The sequence below is a fragment of the Protopterus annectens genome, chromosome 8.part0 (genome assembly GCF_019279795.1).
Source record: "Protopterus annectens isolate FY-2018-M chromosome 8.part0, PAN1.0, whole genome shotgun sequence".
NCBI lineage: Eukaryota > Metazoa > Chordata > Ceratodontiformes > Protopteridae > Protopterus > Protopterus annectens.
The window spans coordinates 1,686,658,310-1,686,685,809 of NC_056741.1; the positions used below are offsets into that span (position 1 = coordinate 1,686,658,310).

The 27,500-nt window shown below is 39.7% G+C and overlaps 1 protein-coding gene across 1 annotated transcript in view; it reads right to left on the reverse strand.

The window, feature by feature from the left end:
* LOC122808532 overlaps window positions 1-27,500 on the reverse strand; it is a 1,295,413-nt gene that overhangs the window by 369,257 nt on the left and 898,656 nt on the right. The window lies entirely within an intron of this gene.

Consider the following 27,500-nt stretch of genomic DNA (forward strand, 5'->3'; position numbering starts at 1 on the left):
ACCCTGTGCATACGATGTCACCTGTGCCACCACCTGTGATGTGTAACACTGATGCAGGATCAGACTAACCTGGTGCTGATGCACATGGTGGCTTTATTCCACTGTATTGATGTTAGAATGCTGTTAACACAAAGTGTGATACTTCCAGGTGTATATCAGCAGGCATGATGCATTGCAGCTATGACCATCAATGTAGCATAGTTTACAGCACTGTTAATTCTGATGATGTATTCTCCATCCATGTGCCATTTCACTGATGTGTGTAGTATTGGCAGCATGTGTGTCTGAGTGTGCAGTACGTGTGTGATGAGTGTAGTACACATGTATACATGCTTACAAACGTATACACTGGCATACACGACATTACACGGGCTTCACCATTCATACACTAGCTTACTCGTTCTTCAACACGCGCATGCGGCTGACACGTGCGCACACATGCTTACTTGGGCTTACTGGCACGCACGGGCATGGACACACTGTGGGCAGGTTTGCAAGTAACATCGGTGGTATCCATGACGTACCCCGTCAGTCTCCTGACTTTCCCTAGGATAGCTCATAACATGCGTCTTCCACTGAGTACTGACAGCAAACATGTGACACTGCTCCGGTAAGATTACAGTGTTTTATACATACACACTCATGTTGCTTCCCATCTTCTACTCTAATAGTCCCCTTATCCTACACTACACTGTAGAGGCTTGGCCCATATGGCATGACATGTTGTGATTCACTATCCTCAGCCTCACTTGCATCAGATTGCCTACAAATGCTTTGTTACATCTCTGACAGAGCGCTTCCACACATAATGACCAGTACGCAGTAGCCATGTTGTCTCCAGCTTGCCATTCATCTGCATGGCGTACTAACATCTAACTAAACCTACATTTTGTATGTATATTATACATATTTGACTTGTTTTGAAGCGCAGCACGTTCTTGTGGCACTGCGCTACGCTTCCACACCGGAGATCGGGGGAGGACAGCTACAGTTTTATTGATATCCAATGGACAATAATGTCACTGGCCTTAGATTTGGACATTGGCATGCTTCTTTGACTGTATTCATACTGCATCTGCAGCTGTCATTGCTCCATTTAGCAATGTGCAGAACGTTAGTCGCCTAACATCCGGGTACATTTCTGCACATAACTCTGCTCTTGCACGGACAGCTTACTGTTTCATGTATCGCATATTTACATCATTTGCGTAGCTTTCACATACAAATGGGGTATGTTGCTGATCCCAACATTGTCCGTGCAACGTTCGTGTTACAGGCGGTCTTACATGCCCCTACAGGACTTTGCTGAATAGCTTGGCAGACATATTTCCTTGCTGTACTCTCTCTCTACTCGTACACGCCGGAGGCTTCGTGTATCATGGCCTAGGCTTTGCTGTGTGCTATGTCTATTTGTGGTGTATGCATGGCTGTGGGTATGTCCCACTGTCATCATTTGTAAAGGTGACAGCCCTATAGGTACTTCATGTAGACTGCTGTGCCATATGACATGTCAGCACATACCTGCGGCCAATACTGAACGTCCTACTGCAGCACTTTTCATACCTTCTGAGTTATCTTGCAGTCGATAATGCTGTTTCCTCAGACATGTATCTGTTTCTGATCATACCTCTCAACCTCCTAGAGCAAAAAATCTGGACAAAGCCTAAAATGATGGGGGGACAAATAGGGGCAGATTTTAAATATTGCTCTTACAAACGTAGATAGTTGACAGAATAATAGGTTTTGCATTACTATGACTTTTCTGAAGGATTTGGAGTCTTAAACTCAAATGTTTGTCATTATTTAATGACTTCAGTTCTCAGGTATTTGCTAGAAAGGTACAGATTTTAAGAGGAACACATCAAACATATGAGGCAAAAATCTGCACATTCTGCAAAAATCGGTAAAGTTGCGAGGTATGTTTCTAATACAGGATATCAATTTTCTTACACCAATACACACAATATATGGCGGCATCACAGGCCAGATGCCATTACATTTCTATTGCAGGACACACCCACCCAGAGGGTTGTATTCCTCACAAAGGCCAACAGGTGCTTATCCACACTAATTATTCTATCATGTACCTTATGTGTACACCGGCATTTGCGCTTTCCGTCAGTGGCAGAGTTCACGTACAGGTATGGGGGACTGGACACTGTATCAGTGACACTGCATGACACCCTGAGGGACACATTTCTTTTGAGTCTATTAACCTTCCACATTGACTTTCACAGGGCATACATTGTCATTCACATTTGTCAAAGTACATGCTTTTGACTTGTACATGTTTTCTCATTTGTCCTGACGTCTTTCTTCTCACCTGTCCACCTAGTATCACCAGTTCTGTACATTTATTTAGGACGGGTTACCTTCATACCTCTCACCTGTATACATTATGGGTATACGCCCCGAGGTTTGACCTATGATTTTGTTACATTTGTCATAATAATGTCCCTTTCTGGTAAATTACTGGCAAGGCATTACGGACTGTGAGGTTAGATAATAATGACTGACATTTCTATTTCATGATTACTAACTCTCATAACATTCGTATTCCTGACTATGCCATTATTCTATCAATGTTCTGACTTTGTCTGGGGTATATTTAATATAGTCCCTATTTGTATTTCATGTACTATTCCTTAGTCCAGCTGTCTTATTCTGAAAGTTTGGCAGGTATGGTTGCCATCTTGGTCGTACGCATGTCCATCCATGATAATCACCTACATGACACTGATATAGGTCCCTACGTCTTCCTCCAATGGTTTACACAATATCTAGTAGATGGGTTGAACCTTTTTGGAGAATATAGGTGTGTGCTATACCCACATAGGTATATTAATCACTTCCATGGGGTGGACGTAATAAATCTGTGCCAACCAACACCTAGGCCCATTTCTGCATACTCATGATTCCCATAGCTGACACCCCTCCACAGTACCCATTAGACATGTTTAATGTGAGTGGTAATAAAGTGTGAAGACACTTCTAAGCACTCCCCACTCTCCGGATATCAGGTCGTACGTCATACATTCTATCTACCCATGTGTTATTACCCTTACACCTGCTACTGTTGCATGTACAGCTATATCGTAGTTGTAGCTGTGACTTCCTTTGCGTCGATGATGGTTCGCACTTCGTACGGGATCAATTTTTGGTGTCCTGCAAAGGACACCTATATTCATGTTTAAAGTGTAGAACTTGCAGGCCTGTCACACTGGTACTTTCCGGGCAATGGTTTGGAAAGCAGCAGTGTATTCACCTTTCATGCATGTCTGTCTGTCTATCCATAATAGCTATACCGTGACCTATTTATGTACATGTGTTATATCTACAGGGACATATGTTTGTTGTGTATATATCTATTAATGTATCATGTGTGTGTATATATATATATATATATATATATATATATATATATATATATATATATATATATATATATATATATATATATATATATATATATATATATGTACATATATACATATGTCTGTACATTCCTCATTTCATAATTTGCTTTGGTTTAAGTTTGTGGATATATGTGTATACACAGATATATATATATATATATATATATATATATCCATATCATACCTTTCAACTGTACATATTTTCGCTGAATGTACAGCTGTTTGCCTCTTATCGTTGGTCCATTTTTCATAACCTTGTGTCTATCTGGCAATTTAGTGGAATATCATTAAAGACTGACATTGGAAAATAATGACAAGCATTTCAGGTTACGACTTTATACCCTTCAGAGAATCCATGCTAGTGACACACCTGTTATTCTATCCACTTTCTATGTTTGTTAGGGCAATATCTGGGGATTGTCCCTATTTGTACCAGTTGTTTTCATGGCTTTGTCCGGTTTCGTACTTTACTGGGTTAACAGGTATGAGCCATGACATATAACGTGGAGAAAACAGCATTAATATGCTATGCTGTGAGCGGATTACACACGCGCAGGCGCACTTGCATATCCTTATTGTGGGTTACATATGTTTAATAGATATTTGTGCTTACGTGGCCTTTCATAATTCTGACTATAACAGTTACATATCTGTATTCCGGTTTACGGACTGATGCGAAACACATGTTCACCTTTACATATTTAAATGTGTGTACAGCACGAACGCATTCATTACACTTTAAAGTTATATGTGCAGTGGTCGTAGGTCAACCGGGACTGCATTCACGTTGGCCGGATGCCAGAACCACTATTCTATTGGTGTTCTGCCTCATTGATATGCATACCCATAGTACTTAGCTACATCAACATACACCTCACCGCTTCACTTACAACACAGGCATCCATTCTCCTGCTGGGAAAAATGCGGTACTACATAGGTTCATAGGTTCATAGGTTCATACTAGGCTACCTGCCCGAGGGCATTTACAAGCCTAGCCCATAGTTTTGTGGCTTACGCCACCCCTTTAGTATGGGGAACTATACCCATTATTTTGCTGTGCCTCTGTTGAGCAGTGACACTGAGGTAATCCCTGGGGTATATCTGCGATCTCCCATCCATTGGTCAAGATTTCCAAAAGCAGGGACAATTTGTAACGATAGCTCTTAGAAACATAGATATATGATAGAATAACAGTTTGCACATTGGCATTAATGTCCGGAGTATGAAGTCTGAAACCCAACATTCCCTATTGCCTACTGCTTGTGGACCCCAGCTGCATTGTTAATCACTCCAAGGATATGCAGAACACCAAGGCATATAGTCCTGGCACATACAGGTCTTTGATTGTCAGGGTGTTCATGTAGTGATCTGGGTTTAGGCTTGTCCGCCTGGTGAACGGAACTTCCCTGGCCAAGTTCAAATGTCAGACGAAGCATATGAACAGGGAGTTTCTCCCTATTATAAATTTTTACCTGTGTTTATAGACACAGGTGTTTGGGCACCTGTCAGCAGCTTATTCTGTTGGCAATACATGTTATGGGTGGGGTTGTTACAGTCCATACTCCGTGGTGAGGGGTGTTCCCATTCACATTTGACTATTACCTGTATTCAGTCATACGGGGATTATTATTTTGGACATGATGTGACTACAGGTATGCAGTTGTACATTACACAAATGTGAAGGGTTGTTACTGTAAATATGTACGGAACATGTTTCTCAACCTCTTAGAGCAACAAATCTGCACAAAACCTACATGATGGGGGACAAATAGGGACACATTTTAACTATTGCTCTTACAAGCTTAAAACATTGATGGAATACTAGGTTTTGCATTAGCATGACTTTTCTGAAGGATGTGGAGTCTTAAACTCAAAATATTTCTCATTATTTAGTGACGTTAATCCTCAGCTATTTACCAGACAGGTGCAGATTTTCGGAGGCACACAACAACAATATGAGGAAAACTCTGGTCATTCTGCAAATATCTGGACAGTTGAGTGGTATGGTACAGACCTCTGTAATATGCTGTTGTGTTCTGGCACAGCAGTAGCTCATTATTAAAGACTGAAGTCGGAACATGCTGACAGACAGTTGGGTTTCAGACTTCATACTCCGGACATTAATGCCAATGTGCAAACTGTTATTCTATCATATATCTATGTTTCTAAGAGCTATCGTTACAAATTGTCCCTGCTTTTGGAACTTTGTCTCACTTGTATTCATGGTTCTGTTCAGATATCAGGTTGACAGGTATGGTCGGTCACGCCTGCACACAGTAAGTGTCCCTCACACTTGATCCTGTTTACGTCAGTATCTTCCTCACCCTTATTCCGTTTGCCACTATGCGAATGTGTGCAATATATTCTCCCGCCTATTCATGTCAGGACACGTGCATCACGGGAAGGTGTTTTATCCTGGGTAGTAGGTTATGCATGACCACTTAGGGCTGGACAGTGTCATGGACCTCTACTGTACGTTCTGACTTGTGTCCAGATATCTACAGGATTGGACATCATGTCGTCATACCCATTCTACTATTTACACAGGTTAGTTATCCCATGAGGGATATCCCAAAAATTGGACAAGACCAAAACAAGACAGATACCGAAGATTTTTGTGGCTTTACGAAAATGTGCAGGGGGTTTTATATGCAGGGGATACATGGTTTGCAATCCTGAAACTGCCTAGGGTGACAATACCTACTACATATGCGTAGGGGTCACTATGTGTAGCTGTGTCTGCAATGAACCAGTAGGCCAAGTACGGCTGGATTTGGTGGACGTTCTGGTACGGGGGCGGGTTTTGTGATGTGGAGGGTATGCTGGGTAGGCCATTATGCATCCAGGTGTGTTGCATTTGTTATGGCCAGTTCCATCAGGACCAATCTGTGGGTATGTAACGGTGACATATCTATACATTTGTATCGCACATTTCCATATTCATTTGTTTGTGGGATTGTGTTCTACACTATGGCCTGTCTGCTTGTCTTGCAGCTGTTTCTGCATGTGTTTGTGTTTCTTTCCACTTCACCCGCTGCCCCCTCGTACACCTCCGGTTCACCTTTTCTGCATATGACACAGTATCGCCTTTGAGGATTTTACCATTACCCATCCACCCCTCACATGCAAATTCCTCACACCCCATAGATCACTGCTTTGGTTGTTGGCCCATGACATGGCCAGAGTAACACATTGACTATCCTACATGTGTCAGGTACCTTTATGGTTGTGTGGACTACCCTGCCATGTTTGCTTTCCACATGCTATACCTCACGCACATAGGTACACGCCCATACTTCACTTTCATTACTTGGTTGGTATACCCGGGTACTACCCGTTTGACTGTGTCACATACAAGTTCGGTTTATACCGCTGACTTCCGGATTTTGCCAGCCTATTGTACTCATTGGTAGGATGGCACCTTTTCCTATATCCAAGCTATTCCTTACACATATCCGACTGTTGTGGAGAATGCCTCCCCACAGTCGACGGTAGTGTTTCCACATTTTCAATTGGCCCCAGTGTGACATTTGCGGTGAACACAACACATTTTACAGGCCAACACATACCTATGGTCAGTTCGGCAGATAGAACTTACAATTCTTGCCTATATCTAAACTTATTCTTGTAGCATTTCGGTGGCTTATTCTGTTTCTTATGACATTTATGTAATATACATACAGAGATAAACTGTTTAATGCAACTATTACATGACGTCTAAGGAATAATTATGTCCTATAATCTCTGGACATTTGCCATTTTTACAAGTTTGTGTCAGGACACATCTGCTCACAGAGGGACCGTCACTCACAAAATGGGACAGGTGGTAATCTTAGTCGACGGTATGGATCATACTGTTCCTTTCGGCCTACATGTGTCCTTATTGTTGTAGCTGTTTATATGCTCCTTCTGTTTCGTCTACATGCATATTCTATTTCCTATCACATTTGGTATGTGAAATAAGGACATACCTTTTGTATGTGACTATTACATGCCTTGTGGGATATGATTCGGACATACGGTCACTACATATATCTACATTTCTCCTCGTGTATTTTGTTATGGACACATCTGCACAGCTGTGTACCCTCCCTCACATTATGGGTCAGCTGGTGACCCTCTCCATTGGGCTGGACGTACCTACTGGTGGCGCGCTAACATATGATACATTGCACTTCCACATGGTATAGCTATCAACACTACGTTGGACTACGGGCACACGGTTTTCATGTCATTTGTTCAAGGGTAGGGACCCATTATTCCCTACCATGCATTTGTGTTTGCTTCTTCATTTTCTGTTCGCAGGGATTATCTTGCATGCTTTGCATACGTTTCAGTATCTACGGACACATATATTTCAAAAGGTCAGATAATGGTTAAACAAATACCTACATAAATTGCAAAAGGCATGAGAATGCATTTTATTGGAATCGGAACGTATAAAAAAAAAGTAATAAAAAGCCTTTGATTGCCATCAGTCAATTTCACATAATACACAAACAAAAACAAACAAAAGAAAAATAATAAAAAGCCTTTGATTGCAATCAGTCAATTTCACATAATACGCAAACAAAAACAAACAAAAGAAAAAGTAATAAAAAGCCTTTGATTGCAATCGGTCAATTTCACATAATAAGCATTAAACAAAAAAAAAGCGGAAACATGAAATTCAAACACCGGACAGTTTTTTAATGCCACAACCAAGTTTATTTAAAGAAAAATACCTACATATATTTCAAAAGGCCAGATAATGGTAAAACAAATACCTACATATATTGCAATTGGAATGAGAATGGTAAAAAAGCAAATACAAACACCGGACTGACAATAAATCACAGAACCAAGTCCATTGAATACAAAGCAAATGCAGTTCATGCAAATGGTTATTTGGCATGATTATGGACACCCAGTTCTTCCTGGTGCGCACCCTGGTACCGTCTTATATGTTCAAGAAGGCACATGAACAAGTCTTCACTATGTTCTTCATTTGTTACATGTGTTAAAGCAGATAGCATAATTGATACATTCATAATTGCTGAATAACGGGAAAGTGGATTATTATGTGGCAGGTAGTTGTGACACTATAAAATTACACATTATTCAGGTGTTTTAAATAATGTTAAATTAAACACATTCAGGTGTTACATTGTTATTCAGGTGTTACATGTGTTAAAGCAGATAGCATAATTGATGCATTCATAATTGCTGAATAATGGGTGTTTTAAATAACGTTAAGTAAAACACATAAAATTAACAGTTATTCAAACATAACAGGAAAGGTGGAAGAGCATGTTTACATGTGTTGAAGCAGTATAATGGGAAAGGTGGAACACTCACTGTCACTCAGAATTGCCAGGACCTGCCAATCAATATGGACACGCCCTAACCTGCGCAGTACCACCCAAGAGGTACTACACTTTTAGATAACCAAAAAGTTTAGAACTAGTTTTCCTGAGGGGTTGTAAAGGCTGAGTTCTGATTTCACCTCCCATTGCTGTATGTGGTAGTAATTTTGGCTGTGTTTTATTGCTGATAATCTCCAAGTGTAATACCTTGCACTTAGTTCTGCACAGCTTTGGGCATGTTGTCAGTGACTGGCACACCAAATATGTGGGGATATCGAGGAAGACTGACAGGCATGCTAATTCGCATGTCACGTCATGTAAATTGCTAAATATTCATACAGTCCCACACCCCCACTTCTGTACAGATGTGGATACCTTAAGGCCAGCAGACCAGTTCAGCACTGAAGAAGTGCTGTGCAACAGTGCTGCTACCCTCTTCGGGAAACATTTTCAGCAGGTAAAATACAACAGTATTCTTTCTAAATAAACAGAGTCTTGGTAGATGAATAGTTGATGAATTTCTTAATTCAGAGTGTTGTTGGAGTTACACAAGTTCTGTAAGTCTGTAAGAATAAATGTATTTTAGTAATTTTATAAGCATAGCTTCTTGTGTTTCAATAGGTACTCAGTATTAATGACATCCCCTACTATCCTCAAATGAATATTCATGCGGCTGTTGCCTAGTCCGGCCTGAAGGCATGTTTGGGGTGGAATTTGCTACTGCGCATCCTGCGAGGTACTACACTTGTAGATTACCTTATTGCTTACATACTGGGTAGGTTTTCCTGCTGTCTCAGTTGAAACAGTGGTCTGCTTCACACAAAAACATAGTTCCAGTAAGACATTGTGGTACATGCTTACAAGCCTACTGAATGATGCTACAGGTCAGTGTACATTTTTATGTTTTTTATTTATGTCAGCTGTTGAATTTGGAGTATTTGTTGTAGGAAGAAATAAGTATCAGTTATGTATTTAGTGAATTTTTGTGCCATGTTTTGTGCACGAGTAATAGGTTCATAGGTTTATACTGGGTTAACAACCATCAGGGTCTTTACAAGCCTAGCTATGCAACCTTACCTTGTTTTATTATCCAGTTCCTTGGACACCTACATGGTGGACTACGTTAGTGAAGATATAGCTAATGGTTTTGTGTGTGGGGGGGTATGCTAGTTGGAGATGAATTTACTACTACTGACCTCTGCCCATCACAGACATGTGGGCCAGACTTAGGGCTGCATTTATTGTGTCCCATCCAATGATCAAGGTTTCTTTTTCTTTTGAATAGGGTCAGGGATGAACTTTGCTTCACATAGATGGGGAGCTTATTCCATAACACGTAGACCCTTTCATACACACAGAGCAGTCTCTCCAGCATGTTGTAGAAGAAATAAGTATAAATGAAGTATTTAGTGTATTTTTGTACCACGTTTTGTGCTTCACAAATAGGTTCATAGGTTTTATACTGGGCTAACAACCATCAGGGTCTTTACAAGCCTAGCTATGCAACCCTACCCAGTTTTATTCTCTAGTTCCTTGGTTACATATATGGTGGACTACATTAGTAAAGAGTTAGTTAAAGGTTTTGTGTGTGTGTGTGTGTGTGTGTGTGTGTGTGTGTGTGTGTGTGTGTGTGTGTGTGTGTGTGTGTGTGTGTGTGTGTGTGTGTGTGTGTGTGTGTGTGTGTGTGTGTTTGTGTGTGTGTGCGTGTGGGGGGGGGGTTGTTAGTTGGAGATTAATTTACTACTACTGACCTCTGTCCATCACAGACATGTAGACCAGACTTGGGAGGGGGGGTGCATTTGTGTCCCATCCAACGAACAAGGTTTCTTTTTCTTTTGAATAAGGTCAGGGATGAACTTTGCTTCACGCAGATGGGGAGCTTATTCCATAGCACGGGGACCCTTTGAGGCACATAGCAGTCTCTCCAGCATGTTCTATTTATGTCACATGCAAAGGTCAGGGCTTTTGATCTACTGTTTCTGATACTGTTTGTTTTGCAAATGTGCAAGAGATCCATCACAGCTAAATCTGAGGATGCCTCAGTAACCTATAGGAGACTGAGTACAGGTATAGGGCCTTAAGGTGATCTGTGTAGGACAGGGTATTTGGCTATTTGTACCCTAGATTCTTTGGGTGAGAAACCTTTGAGTGCATTCTAACTGCTGCAAGTGCCTGGTTAGGTACATGCCAAAGGGGGCACTGTACTCAATAATGGGTCTGATAAGGGCTGAGTACAGTTTTACTGTAACTTTCCTGGACTTAGATCCATACTTTGCTTATGAGTTGGTTAGTGTAGAATGATTTTCTTACTATCTTGTCTATGTGTTGAACAAAAAAGAAAAACAAATTACTGCTTTTATATATATATATATATATATATATATATATATATATATATATATATATATATATATATATATATATGTGTGTATGTGTGTTTTTTTCCCAGATCCTTAACTATCGAGTGAACGCTTACTGGTGTTGTTTGATATATGGTTCAAAGGTTCATAGGTTTTTACTAGGCTAAAGACCACAAGGTCCTTTTTAAGCCTAACCATGCATCCCAAATCTCTGACAAGCTCTGATACCCTTAATAAGTGTAAGCAGGGGCGTGGGAGATGAACGGTTTACAGGCTGCCTGTGTCCATTAGAGATATAAATGCCCAGCTGGGTATGAAGTTCCTGCTCCCCATCCAATTGCCCAAGTTACACTTGAATTGGGTTAGGGAGCAGCTCTGCTTCACATGGCTGGGGAGCCTGTTCTATAGACGGGGGTAGTCTCTGGGATACATACTTGTCTCTCCAGCAGGTCCTATTTATATCACAGGCAAGGTTTAAGTCTTTAGAACTGGTAATTCTGGTTCTGTTTTTCTGATAATCAGGAGGTCAATCAGAGTGGGGTCTGACAATGCCTTGTATGCTAGGAATAGATCTCCCCTCAACAGCCTGTAGGAGACAAAATACAGGGATAAGGCCTTGAGATGGTCTGCATAGGAAATTTTACTTACGCCCAGTATTCTTTTAGTGAGGAACCTCTGTGGATGTTCCATTTGTTGGATATGCCTGGTTAGGTGCATACCAAAGGTGGGCATTGTACTCAATGATAGGGCTGATGAATGACGAGTGCAGTGCAACAATAACTTCCCTGGACCTAGATGCCATACCTTTGTTTATAAGCTGTGCAACATAAAATGATTTCCTCACTACTGTAGACATGTGATGGTCAAAGGCTAGAATGCTGTCTGTGTGTGTCCCCAAGTCCCTGACTACTGGGTTAACTCTAAGGGGTGTGTTGTCAACAGGATACTTACCAGGGGTGGATGACTGCCTGAAGGATACTATTATCCACTTTTTGGCATTTAGTCTTAGTCTGTGGCTCAGACATCAGTTTGTCTGTGTCAGCCCTTCCTAGAAGACATTTGTGTCAGTGTGGGATTCAGTGATCGCTCCTAATTTGCAATCAATTGCAAATTTAGTCAGCCAGAGACTATTGAAATTGGCTTTTACTTCAGAGAAGTAAATGCCAAATGAGGACTGGTCCAAGGACTGATCCTTGAGAGACTTCACTTGTGACTGGCCTCTTTGTAGAGGTGGACTGCCCAATTTTAACTTCCTGGGTCCTGTCTGTGAGTCAGCTGGCTATCCACCCGGTGACATATGGGTTTGTACCTAATCTATAGAGTTTGTCAACAATGCTCGAGTGGGTATTGTGTCACATGCCTTGGCCAGGTCAGGGTAGGCAGTGTGAACCATTTTGCCATCATTCATTGCTTTGGTGACCTTCTCAATGAAGTTCACCAGGTTGAGTAGCCATTACCTGCCCTTGATGCAACCAAACTGAGTTGGGTCTAGTGATTGAATGTTTACTATATCGTTATTGATCATTTCCATGGCTTTGCGTAAGACTACTGAGACTTATGGGTCTGTAGATAGCCAACCTTTGCGCAAATGAATGACTGTTGTTGCTCAAATTCTTTTATATTACATTCTTGTCCCAAGCTGATGTTTTCTTGGTGCTGCAGTTTTTTTTTGCTTTAAAGGTTGCTTTTGAACATTTAACAAGACCAAATGACATTCTTATATCATCTGAAAAAGTTTTGACTACTTGCAGTTGAGCTTTCAGTTCCTCATCTGATGAGATATACAGTTGTAAATCATTGACAAAGAAATGTGACATCTTTACACTTTGTTGTTTTCTGGAAGCCAAATTATACCCATGGCCTAATCTGTTAAGTAGACAGCTTAAAGGGTTAAGGGCAAGACATAATAGCAGCGGTGACAGGGAGTCACCCTGGAATATCCCCCTTTGAATTTTTATTCCTGGAATAAATATTTGTCCTTTATCATGGCTTAATTGCAAAGTGGTTTGCCACTGTTTCATGGTCGCTGCAGTGTAGTTGATCAGTGTATGGTGTATCTTCTTTTATCTATGAATTTGGGATGCTATCAAATGCTTTTTGTTTTTCTACTCAGTCCATATCATACTTAAATTCTTTCCCTTTTTACAGTTGTCCTTTATGACTTTATTTAGCAACAGATGATCCTTTTGTTCCATATGACTTTTATTACCCCTTTGTTCTGCTGCCATGATTGAATTTTCTTCTAAATGACTATAAACTCTGTCAGCATCACTTCTGGTATATAGTTTGTATGTCACTAGAAGGTAAGTTATTGGCCTATAATTTTTAGTATGACTTGCAGGTTCAGTCCTAAGTAGGAACATTGTTTTTCCTGTTGTTAACCAGGTTGGTGTCTGTTCAGAGTGCATGTATAAATATTTCTTACTCCTTGGTAAATCTTCATGCAATGATGTTAATACTTTTAGCCAGAAGCTAGGTACTGCATTTGGGCCTAGGGTATTCCAATTGGAGGCTTTTCTTAACTTTATCTTAATCTCTTTGGCTGTTACCTCATCCCATTTCATATCCTGTATCTTTGAACTTCTTATTCTTTATTTTACTTTGATCCATTTAGCATCTTTGTTACGTTCCACAGGGTCTTCATAAATATTTTTCCAAAATGTATCTATTTCTTCTTTTTTGGGTGGTCTTTCAAATCCTTTTGCCTTATTTCCCAATTCTCTATAGAACTTTTTGAGGTCATCAGTAAATTGCTTATTTTGTACTTTTCCTTTATATTTGTGTATCTTCTAAGTTTTTCTGCCCATGCTGAGATTTTGAGTTTATTATTTGCAATAATGAAAGATAGATCCTGATCCGTTATAATACTGTGCATTCCTTTTGTCACATCTATCTTTATGAGTATTTTTGTTGCTCTGTTTCCTCTTCTATACTCTAACAGTGACACTTCTTGTCTTAATTGTTTTATAGTTTTATCTATTCAATACTTCCATTATGGTATTCAATTTCTCCCCTTCCTTTCCCTTACTACCCTGTGTTCGTGTGGTAGAATTCTATCTGTTATTAATTTAGCTGCACAGTGATATATCCTATTTACTTCTGTTATATCGTACGGATATCTATGGACAGTCCTAATTTCTGTGTTTATTTGTTTTATCAAACGTTTGACTTTTGGGGTTTTATTGACCTGCGATCTATTTCTTTCATTGATCTTAATATGTATATCTATTTCTATTAAGTCAAGCAACTCTTCTCTTAGCTCATTTTCTTCTAAACTGAGGGCACATTTTTTTGTTTTCCATTTCCTACGGGCATTCTATAGAAATTCTACAGCATATACCTGTGGCACATTCTCTTCAATTTCATCCTGTGCCATCCATTGCTGTGTCATATGGGAATTCACTGGCCTTTCACTCTTCAACATTGACTGCATCAGAGTTGCCACAGTTTCCTGTCCCTTCCCTTGCTGTCCAGCTTCAATTGAACATACTGGTTTCCTGTGGAAGACTCCAAAATATCATTATATGGTAACTGCCCAGTTGCTTCCTGTTCCACCGGTTTCTCCTTAATTTGGATGACTATTGCTTTGTCCTGCTGTAGTGCTTTCTGAGTTAGATTTTCTATGCTGAATCCTTCACTTCGCAGGTATTCCATAACTTCAGTTTCTATTTCTTTAGCTTCTTCATTACTAATCTTCTTTTCTATTTTCCTCGTTGTCTTATTTTTTGTGTTGTAAAGTTTTCCATGTCTGGATTCCTTTGCCTGTATTTCTCTTCAAGTATCTTTGGTGCTGCTCTCTTTGCTTTCTCCTTTGCATAAATATTACACCATATTAAATCTCTTTTTCTTTCCCATGTCCATATTTATTCTTCAGATGTCTTCTCATCTTCCTGTTTCTCCTTACTTTGGATACTCGTTCCATAATGTTGGGATGCAACCCATGTTAGACCTTCTACACCAAATCGTTCACTTTGCAGGCATTCTATAACTTAAGATTCTATTGTTTTAATTTCTACTTTACTAATCTTCTTTTCTACATTCCCTCTTTGTGATATTTTTTTACTTTGAAATTTTCCATATCTGGATGCCTTTGTCTATATTTTTCTTTGAATATCTTTGGGGGTTGCCTTTTTTTGTATTGATTAATTTGGCTTTTGTCTTTGTATAAAAATTGCACCATACCACATCTCACTTTCTTTCCCATGTCTATATTTCTTTTTTATACTTTTCAAAAATCTCTAGGTTTTGTCTATATTTTCATACTTCCTCAGATGCTTCTTTTTCCAAACAAATCAACGTTTCTTAGTTTATATAATGTTTTTCACAAATCTGTTGTATTAATGAATGCAACATTTTATTTGAGGCTTCTCACAGTTTTTCTTGTGGAAGTATTTTTCTTTCCTCTAATTTTTCTCTTAATCTTTTTGTATATCTTGTGCCTGGAAATTCTGGAATTTTTGCATAATAGTGACAATACATAATTTCTTTTTTATCCTCAATAATCCACTCTATCATCTTTATGGTTCTTCTTTGGCCTATCAGTTTTTGCGATTTTTTGTGGACTGCTACTTCCTTCTACAACAGGGGGCCATCCACTCCTTGGGTCTGGCCTGGCCCCATTGTAGGAATGTTTCTGTATTTTGAGGATTCTACAGCATCATTTTTTCCAGTACTGGCACCAGTGCACCTACCAGGATTTGGCACTTTTTTATTCTGTGTCTTGTGCACCCAGATGTCTTTTTTAATTTTTGACCTACTTCTGTCCATGATATATGACATTACAAAATACAGTCTATATAGCAGTGTTGTCTTGGTGAGATTTTGTGAAGGTGCTAATCAAGACTTCAGGATGAATTCAATTTCAGCAATACTACTCTCCTTTGCTTGCTGACTTATCATCCTTCCATTCAGACCACTTATGAGGTCCATAATGATGAGCTGTATTATCTTGCAGATAAGGATGATCTGGCACAAAATCATTTGAGAGGCTGAACAGTACTTTGTACCAATGAGGAAACTTCCCAGCCCATTTTCAGGACCCAATGAACCAGTGTTTAAGTCTAAGAGAGCATTTAAAACTTCCTCAGAGTTGATCTTTTGGTGTAGATATAGTGTCATATATGGGTGGTCTGGGAGCTGAAGTAAAATTAACTTATCAGCTAATATGTTGTCTATGTCCACAGGACTGAGTAGATGTTTCAGCACAGTAAGTTGCTTGGTATTGGTCTTATGGTTTCCAACAGATGAAGGACCATGGGTGTTATTGCTAGCAGTTGTAGCTTTCAGTTCTTACTTGGGAACAAACAAGTATAACAAACCAAAGCCATGTTTAATTTTTATAGAACAGATTCAGAGTGTGGGGGTTTCATGTATTCCTAAGAGTGATTTTATTGTATTATACAGCTTATTTATACTAATGTTCCACCACAAGGGTGTCATTATAAACTTGACACTTTACTTGTCATATTAGGACAGCTGTCTTGATGCAGTCACTGGGGTGAGAATAGAAACTATCTGTAAGTGCACTGCTCTTGGCTACTTGGGTATTGAAGGACAGGGGTTATTGAAACACTTCAGGTCTTCAGTTCACTTCAGTATCTTAGCTTTAGAGATATCCCAAAAGATGGTATGGTTTGTGGGCATTTTTTGTTTGGTCTTTACCATGAAGGTTAGTGAATAGTGATTAGATCTGACCAGTGGCTGCATGCATAGAGCACAGTGGTGTTATATCTGAGATAACCAAGTCAAGTACACTATTCATGCACGTATCACTGTACAGGAACCATGTTTCACTTATGACGCAGACATCTTTCTTAGGTCTGGAAGTCTTCTAGGGAGGGAATTTTGGTGGCTTCAAGCATCGAGCATTATTAATTTTACATTGTCTTGTTTTGGTTTGGCTCAGCTGCTATTTGGAGTAGACTACTGTTGCTCAAAATGGTACCCTGGAGTAGAAAAATTGTTAATGTGTGAAAACCCTCAGGCTACAGATGCAGGTCATCCTTTGCAACGTAGTTAGGTCTTTGCTGGTCCAGAGACAGTTGACCATCTACTTCCAGGCAAGCACATAATACCCATTTGTTAATCAGGTAGACCCAGTGGATAGACAGTCCCTTTTCAGCACAGACCACAGAGCAATGTCTGATTAAGCAACTTGCTCAAATGAGGGCTGAGGGACTAAAACCCTATACCACAAGAACAGCAGCTCAGAGCCTTACCCTCTGCACTGTCAGACTTAGTAATATTTGATGCCTTTGGAATAACACCCAAATCTGACCAGTTATTCAAGTCCATTATATTTGGCTTAGATTATGACAAAATATAGGATGATGCCCAAGATTAGTTATATGTCATCCTCATATGCGTACTTAGACAGCTGTACCACATGTCCCTTCAGACAATTAATGACTGACTTGTCTATCCATTTAGAATAAACTTGTCTAAAAGAATAACTGGAAGTAAATTGCAGATGTATCGTACACTCCCTAGCCAGGACAGCCAGCAGCCAAAAGCCATCTCTTCTCCCAACTACCATACCTTCCCCACTTATTGCCCCTGTATATATTTCTCCTACCTTTTCCCTCCTTTTACTTCTTGTCCTGCTAGCCCCTACGAGCAGCCATGATTGCAATATATCCTGTTGACCAGTAGGTGGCACCCTCTTCCCATGACTAATCTCCTTGAACACATATCTTACTATCTTAACATATAACTCTCAGGCATCCAGTTTTTCCTACACTTATCTCTCCTGTAGTCCCACTCTATCCTTCTACCTTACGCTGCTTATCCCTCTATCAACCCTCCCAACCATCTGTCCTCAAACTTACCTTAGCATCAGCACTCCACTGATTGTTCTCCTGGGGTTTAGTCCTTCACTGGCTCTACCTGCTCCATTCGCCCTGCGGGCTCATTCCGCTTCCCTACCCTGCCCCCAATTCTCACCCGCCCCCAGTACCTCTACATTTATCTGCCCTAAACCACACCCCCATCCACACAATCATTCATAGGACCCACCTCCTTAAAGTGATATAACTCACTTCCATTGTGTAATACACAAACCTCAATTAGAACTTACCCTCTATACTAACCTACATCTACTTCTTCATTATGCTACCCACATCTAGCACACCCCTCCCTAAGGTCCTTCTCTTATTTCTACTCTTACCTTCCCTTTCCATACCTTACCTACTTACGTTCTATGAATACCTTAACTGCCTAGGATTTTATTACTCCATAAGGCAAACCTCTACACCAATACTTGAAGTCCTTCTTAGCAATACATATACACCTACCACAACAAACTACTACCAGCTAAGTATCATAGATTGACTCACATTAAATTCTATATTCCAAGAACTAGGAAATTCCATAATCTAACATGTAGACTCTTAAATCTTACAATGAGAGTACAATTTCACCCCTTAATAGATGGTGACATCCACCCAAACCCTGGACCAACCTCTATCACAACTTCATTGCCCCACACCCCAATTCCTGCTAACACACAATTGCTAGCAAGACCCACTAACTCACTCTTGATAGCTCATCTCAAAATACAGAGCATAAATAATAAAGTTGCCCATCTACAGGTACTCATGGATGTACATTCATTTGACATCCTATGTCTTACTGAAACATGGCTCAAAAATGCAACACGAGTTAATGAGATTATTCCACCTGGCTACAATATTCTAAAGCTAGACCGTAAAGCTAAGAAGGGTTGTGGAGTAGCTATTCTATATAAATCTGCCCTACAGGTGGCAGGATAGATTCTCAACCTCCACTAATAAATAAGGCTGAAATCCTTATTTCCAAGTTAAACTTAATAAACGTAAATCCATCTACATCATTTGTGTTTATCTTCCCCCAGGTAATAACTCTATCACCCTAGAGGATATCCTTAGTTGGCTATCTAATACCTACCCGCAAAAAAATAGTACTTTAGTGACTTTAATATCAATTGGAAGAGCTGTTTCTCAGAACAGCCACCTACTCATATTAACCTATATGGTTTTACCCAAACTATTACATCCCCTACAAGGACCAATAAACTCAATGGCAAGGAAAGCACCTTAGACTGCATTCTCATAAACAGTCACCACTAAACATACAAAGTAAGAACCCTCCCTGAAGATATAAGCAACCATTCACTGAACTTCATAATCAGATATAAGAGTGAAATTCCAAACCCAATGACCTACAGGACAATAAGGACCAAAAATAATTTTATCCCCAACAACTTTTAAAAATAACTTCTGGCATGAAATTGGTCACCCCTGAAAAGCCTACCCCCTAGAGGAAGCAGTAAAATACTTTAATTCAAAATAATTCTTAGCTATCCTAGACTACCAGGCCCCAACACGTACAATTAGAGCCAAGTCTAAACCAGCCCCATGGCTCTTAAAAACTACCAAACAAAAAATCCTCCTTAGAAACAAACTGTAGGCAAACTGGCACTCTACTAAAAAACCCTGTAGATCAATTAAAGTTTAGACATCTTAGAAATGAAACAAAAAAGCCATATTGTTAGACAAAAGGAATTTTTACTTTGAGCTACAACAAATCCACCAAAATAAACCACAAAAATTCTGGTCGGGCATTAATAAACTCTTACACCCAGGTCATTCAGTTACACCCATCCCTTTAGACTCTAATCACGACAATCCCAATTAAATAGCCAACACCTTTAACACTTTTTTCACAGAGACCATTCAATCTCTTGCCAATCAGTTATCCCCGATACATCATCATCCACCACCTCCATTACTAATGCACCCCATCATTCCACTTTCAACCTGTCCCTACATCCCTTGTCTGCACCCTTTTACATAAGCTTAAACCTACCACCCTCTCTGTAGACCTATTACCCACAGAACACCTGTAAAAAGCTGCAAAAGCCATAGCCTTCCCAATTTCCATCCTGATTAAAATAACTATTACTGAAGGAACTATCCCATTACTCTAGAAAATGTCACACATTATCCCCTTGCATAAGGGTGGTAACTCCAACAAATTATCAAATTATAGATCTATAGCCATATCATCCCCACTGGCAAAGATTATGGAGAAATGCATTCATAATCAGCAGTTAAATCACCTAATAGAACACAATTTATTAGCCAACTGCCAACAAGGTTTTAAACCATTTCATAGAACCACCTCTGCTCTTTTGTCTTTCACAGACTGTATTAATAAGAATCACAACAACAACACTTTATCCTCAGCCCTATTTATTGATCTTTCGAAAGCCTTCGATGTGGTTAACCACCCCTTACTCAATATTCTCACGATATGGTTAACCACCACTTACTCATTAATATTCTCACAATATGGTTAACCACCACTTACTCATTAATATTCTCATGATATGGTTAACCACCCTTACTCATTAATATTCTCGCGATATGGTTAACCACCACTTACTCATTAATATTCTCATGATATGGTTAACCACCCCCTACTCATTAACATTCTCAAATATCTGTCTCTAGACACACTGGCTATTCAATGATTCCAATCATACTTAGACAACAGGCAGCAGGCTGTCCTATGGGAGAACAACCTATCCTCCCACCTCCCAGTTGCCCTTGTTGTTCCTCAAGGCTCCATATTAGGCCCCTCCTATTCTCTATTTTTATAAATAACCTATATTCTGTTATACCTCAAGCTACTTGTATCAAATACATGGATGATTCCATGTTAATATGCTCTGCCACCTCACCATCTGTCCTACAGTCCATAACCCAAAATGTGTTTAACATAGTCGAGAAATGGCTTTTACATAGATGCCTCATTCTGAATCCCCCCCAAAAAAACTGTTACTATTTACTCCCACCCGTAGGGCTTCCCCACTTAATTTTACTGTCACATCTAGCAATGGCACTATTATATGTCCTGATTGTACTACTAAACTTCTTGGGGTTCTAATTGACAACAACCTTACCTTTGATTCCCATATTAATAGTACTGTAAAAACAGTCAACAAAAAATTAGGATCCCTATACAGGATTAAATCCTTTTTGACTTCACTAGCCAGGACCACTATTGCCCATATCCACTTAATCTCTACCCTTCTCTATGCCTCACCTCTATATACAAAACTATGTAAAAACAACATCAACAAGCTAGCAATCTCTTACAATAATGTTGCAAGATTTGCTACTGAGTCTGCCTTCAGAGCCCATCATTGTGATAATCTTAAACAGCTAGGATGGCTAGAACTGCCAAATACAATACTATTCAACCAGTTAACATTGCCCACAAGATCCTGTACCAACCTACTAACACACCTATACTTACTAACCTAATCACCCCCTATAACAACCTAATGACCCTACACTCATCAAATAAACTACTTGTACAAATAGGTAAAGCTAACAACTTGGCTGGTGACTCCTTGTTCGCCAATACAGTGGGGAAAACCTGGAACTCCCCCCCAAAAGACCTAACCGCCATTACCAGTACTACATTATTTAAAAGCAAATTTAAGCCATACCTTAAATCACAGTGGCTATGCCCTTGTTCTAACCCTGACTAATTACCTCTATTTTCTCAAAGTATTTATCTCTATACCTTTATAAACTGGATACTTTTCTGTTAACTACTAAGAGTGTATATAGCTACCTACTTTTCTGTTCACTACAAAGAAATTATTCTCTTATATTACATTTTTATTAGCAAATAATTTTAATGGCTAACCATAGCTGAAATGTACCATGATTCTGTTTACAGAAAGGCAACAAAATGTAATGAATGGGATGATTATCTGTAAAGTTTGATGTTTTTGTAAATGTCTCATATTATAAATGAAACTGTGGTTTTTTTTTTGGAGCTTTTCTCCCTGGGCCTCCACTGAAAATGGACATATATCCAGTTGGACTAGCCCGGTCAACAAATGTAAAATAAAATAAATAAATAAATGTGCATCTGGTTGTTCAGTTGGAATAATAGTTAAGGTCTTTATCTCCCATGCACAAGGTACAAGGTTCGATCCTGACCTCCAGCCAATGCCTGTTTGGAATTTGTATGTAAACCATGTGTCTTTGTGGGTTCTTCCCACCTCCAAAAACATACTAAGTGTTTCTATCTCAAAACTCACCAGTGAATGGAGTTGTGAGCAGCAGCAGCACAGACTCCACATGGTGCCTATATAAGGAAGAGTTGTACAGACCACCCACTTTTGACATCTATCCACAGTATCCTCAAGATAGAAGAACACAGATCACAGACTGCATGCTGTGGCAAGGCTAGCCACTCAATGTTGTAAAATATGGCTCTTGGTGACTTGGTCATGTTAACTAATGTCACCAAAATGGGCATGGGTAATTAACAGATAAGTTGGTTGAGGACTCTACCTCCTCCAACCTACACCAGGGACCCATGCTAATGGTGGGAGGTTTGTGTGTGTGTATGTGTGTGTGTGTGTGTGTGTGTGTGTGTGTGTGTGTGTGTGTGTGTGTGTGTGTGTGTGTGTGTGTGTGTGTGTGTGTGTGTGTGTGTGTGTGTGTGTATGTGTGTGTGTGTGTGTGTGTGTGCCTGGCATAAAGCCCAGCAGCCCAGGATCACTAAGCCATTGTCTGGGTGATGTCCAGTTGCCCAGCCTAGGATAACTCTGCAAGTTGAGCAAAAGCCACTCTGTTGAGCAAAAGCTGGATGTTAAAACTAATCAACCTGCTAAAAATGAATTGCTACAATCGATGTAGGTTCACTGACAGGACGGAGCTTGAAAATGGATGACATGATGGCATGGAGGAGGCTGGACATTATGTATACAAGATGGAGGGACAGTGCAGCAAAGACACTTAGCTTGGGATCTAGAGTTAGGAGAAGGACAGGCTACAAATGATGTCATAATCATGGTGAGAGGTGGTTTTCAGAAGGTGGTGATGGATGTCATCAGAATTAGTGACACGATTATGGCAATCAGACTCCAGTGTAATGATAGGGCAGTATTCATATTTATATAATCTCAGCCTATGCCTCACAGCAGGGTTGTGATTTCTGAGGAAAAGCGTGCATTCATCAGGACAACATGAGTTGGTCTTGATATTGAGTAACTTGAACGCACATATCAGGACAGACAGCAAAAGATATGAGGACTGCCTGGTTCCATGTGAATGAGTTAACAGGAATAAAGCAGGAAAGGTCATTCTAGACTTTTGCCTGGTAAATGGCTTGAAGGTAGCCAACACACGGTTCAGAAAAAGAGACAGTCACAAGATCATATGCAAGAGTGGCCAATGTGCAACTCAGGTAGACTTCCTCCTAGTAAGGAAAGCTGCCCCAGACACAGCCTACAATAAGAGAAGAAGAGGAGCCCACCCTAGAAGTAAGAATGGCACTAACAAAAATAAAGTTAAGGAAAGCAGCAGTATTAGATGAGGTCACAGTAGACATGACAAAGATGACAGGTGAGATAGGGGAGATATGTTTCCTGAGGGTACCTATAGCAGTGTGGAGAGAAAGGCATACTCCAGATGACAGGAGAATAAGCATACTCATGGAAGTGTGCGGGAATAAAGGGAATGTCCACAACAGTGGGCAGTACAGAGGTATCAAGCTCTTGTCACATTGTATGAAAGTTCTGGAGAGGGTGGCTGATAAACTGATATGCAGAGTAGTAGAAAGTAAGATGGGAGATGAGTAGTTCAGATTCAGATCAGGGTGCAGCACAACTGACCTTTGCAGTGAGACAGATAGAGAAGAAACTCAATGAGGAAAGAGTCCAACTGGGCATTCCTAGACTTGGAGAAATCATATGACAAGGTCCCAAGAAAGCTGATTTGTCAGTACTGCAGTGGTCCAAAGTCTCAGAAGCATTGGTAGAATTAGTCCAGGCTATGTACAAGGACCCAGTAGCTCAAGTATGAACAGTGTTTGATCTCACAGAGGGGTTCCCAATGACAGTAGGTGTTCATCAGGGCTCAGCTGTAAGCCCACTGTTGTTCATACGGATGACAGACTACATTGGCAAACAGGTTGATGGGGACAAATCAACAAATTACTGTATGCAGATGATGTGGCATTACAGGCAAACTCTGAGCAAGAACTTCAACAAAGAATGGGGGGAATTGAATGCAAAACTGAAGGCACATGGGATGAAACTAAGTACAGATAAAACAGTGGTAATGGCAGCTAAATGGGGAAATCAGAAGAGGCTGAGAATTGAGATAGAAGGGAAGACAGTGGAACAGGTTTGGGAGGGGTGGTTGAGGAGAAGTCTGAATGAAAAGGTCAAAGTTAGAATCAGAGAGGTTGTAGCCAACTAATATAGAATGTCAGGAGTAGTGTATCACACAAGAATGCCAAAGAAATGTGTACAAAACTGCTGCAACCAGTACTACTGTATGCTACAGAAACCTGGGCAGTAAAGGCAGAGCAGGTGAGGAAGCTAGAGGTATTGGATCTGTGTGACAGATGAAGAAATGAGGACAGAAGAGCAGAAGCCAAAGTAGCTCCAATTGCAGAAAAGATAAAATAGAAAAGAGAACAGATTACAGTGGTTTGGGCACATGTGCAGAAAGTCAAGAGGACAATCTGGTGAAGAAGATTTGTGGCAGACAGGAAGATGGTAAGAGGAAACGAGAGCATCCAGCAAAGATGTGGATGAGAGAAAATCTGCAAAAGTCAGACATGAGTGTCAAGGAAGGCAGGAGTGTGCATTGAATCAAGAGAGATGGTGGAAGTTAACATGCTTCCTGACTCACGTAGAAAAATGGGGGGGGGGTTGATGCTGATGGTGGTGATTGTTCGCACCTACATGAACATCATCCTAGGGTTAAGTGACTTGAGTGGCCTAGTAACCTGTCATATCTTTGTACCTGACAGACAGTTCACTATCAACATTTCCTTGTTCAGCCTAGTGAGTTGTGTGTTTGTATTTCTCACAAAGGGGTAACCTATTGCTAAGACATTTCCATACATGATGGGTAGCCCAAGAAGCCTTAACTCCTCATGTGCATCCTTCTTGAATGGTGTGTTAGATGGCTCATTATGTGCAACTGGTGAAATTTCTTTGTGCTGTTGAGGCAGCTGTGTTACATGCCTATGTGTTTTTCTTGCAGTAGGTACCTAACAGAAAAGTACAGGTAATATAATTAAGATGAATAATAAATATGGAGTGTCCTGCTGAGGGATTTCTAAAAATTAATAGCCTTGTCTCAGTACAAGACTGACTGAGACAATGCCTAAAATCAGTACATAAAAATATATGGATTGAATGAATGAATAAACTTTCAACAGCCTGCCACTTGAGCTTTTCATTCAGTGTAATCGCATTCTTTTAGGCTCAATCTAAAAACAGGGTAGTTAGTGCCTCATCAAGTTAAATTCAGATTTACACATTGTCTGTCACCTATTGTTTAATTCCCTGGGTCCAATTTCAGTAGCTCCTAATAGATTGTCAAAGATGATACTGGCAAGCTTAGAGAAATTCATATGCAAACTAATTTTGTCAAACTTCCCTAAACACATACTATCTTTCAGGATAGATATGCCTGTCCTTTCCTGCCAGTGGTTCAGATGCCTGAGATGCCAATCATACTTGGGTCACCTGGCCATATTTAGGACTTTTTCCATCTGCAAGCAGTAGCTTCATTACCCAGCAACAAATTCTGCAACTGCATTAAAACATCTCTAAAACTGCACTCGCCTTCTGAGCAATGCATATAGCATTTAGCAGTACACTGGATAAATTAAGAAACCACACCATTTCCATTCCCTGCATTGAATGAAGAGCAATCATTTTTCATGTCTTATAGGTTCATAGATTAGTACTAAGCTAACTGCCCTTGCAAGCCTAGCCAATTATCTCTTGTGAGACTCAAATGCTGCACTTTGTATTTGAAAAGCAAACACCTTAACCATTAGTCCACCCTCCTAACTCTAAGTTATTAAAGTGTAATAAACACAGGATACATTCTGAGGCAATTGTGTGCTAAAAAAAACTTTAAAGAAGAAAAAAAATACAAAGCTGCTCAAGAGGTTAGAGATACAATTAACTTTTTATGTTGCTAGTATCACACTGCAACATTTGCATAGCCTTGCAACATTCTAAGCAATCTGTTTGCCAACTTGAATCCAGCTTGATGAACAGCATAGAAACATTGTAGCAAAACTGGTACAATCTATGATAGCCATGACTGGATACACTGTAAGATGTGGTTTCATTTTGAAAAAGTAATACTTTTTAAGGAATAACTATGCAACAGGAAATGTACCACTCTGCAGTGCTATGCATTTAAGGTCTTATTACCTTGTTATTAAGTGTTAAGAAGTGCTACAATCAAAGAATGCTGTCATATTAGTAAGGATGTGAGCTCTATGAGCTATGTGCTTAACAGGCAAATTATGTAAAAATCCACGTATTCCATTTTTAAGTATTTTTGGGATACCGGACCATATACCTTAAATGAATGTTTTTTCAGCTTCTAGCATGTTCATTTTTGTACATGCTGGAAAGACACCGGATATATCAGTGTACAGTGCTAACAGCATATACTGCCTACAACAGCAATCCATTCATTTTATGTTTTTTATTGCTTTAATGTTCTCGTTCGTTTGCTTGCTTATTTCTCTGTTACAGGGATAATGGTGAGGATGCCCCCCTGTTGTAGAAGGAAGTAATATTCCACAAAAAACACAAAACTGACAGGCCAAAAACGAATCATAAAGATGACAGAGTGGACTACAGAGGATAAGGGAAAATATGTATTATGCAAGAAGCCCAGAATTTCCAGATAGAAGATACTCAGAAAGCTTAAGAGAAAATTGGAGAAAAGAAAGAAAATAGTTGCACAAGAAAAACTGTCAAAGGCTTCAAATGCAAATTGTCATTAATAAATACAATACATCCATGAAAAATGTTAGACGGACAAAGAAACATTGAGCTGCCTGGGAAAAGAAGAGATGGAAGAAGTGCAAAAATACAAAGAACAAAACCAGAGATTTAAGTTACGGAAAAGAAACATGGACATGGGAAAGAAAAAGAGAGAAGATATGATGGAGTATTTAAGCAAAGAAGAAATCCAAACTAATCACTACATACACACACACACATATATATATATATATATAGAGAGAGAGAGAGAGAGAGAGAGGAGTACCTGAAATTAAACAACATTTGACTGAAAGTAAATGATCGATAGCAAAATATGTAAAAGTAAAAAGATCTAAAATGAGCAATATCTAAACTGAAAAACATTGAAAAAAAATTGAAGTTCTACTAAGAAAGGGTATGTGACCTTGGAGTTGGTATATATAATTAGCAGGGGGGATGAGAAAATGTGGTTCAACTTTGTCATATTTTTCAGTGTTTTTCTATGTGGTTTAGATCTTCTCACATTTCTTAATGTTTTTGCAGGGGTGCAAGCCCCCCCATA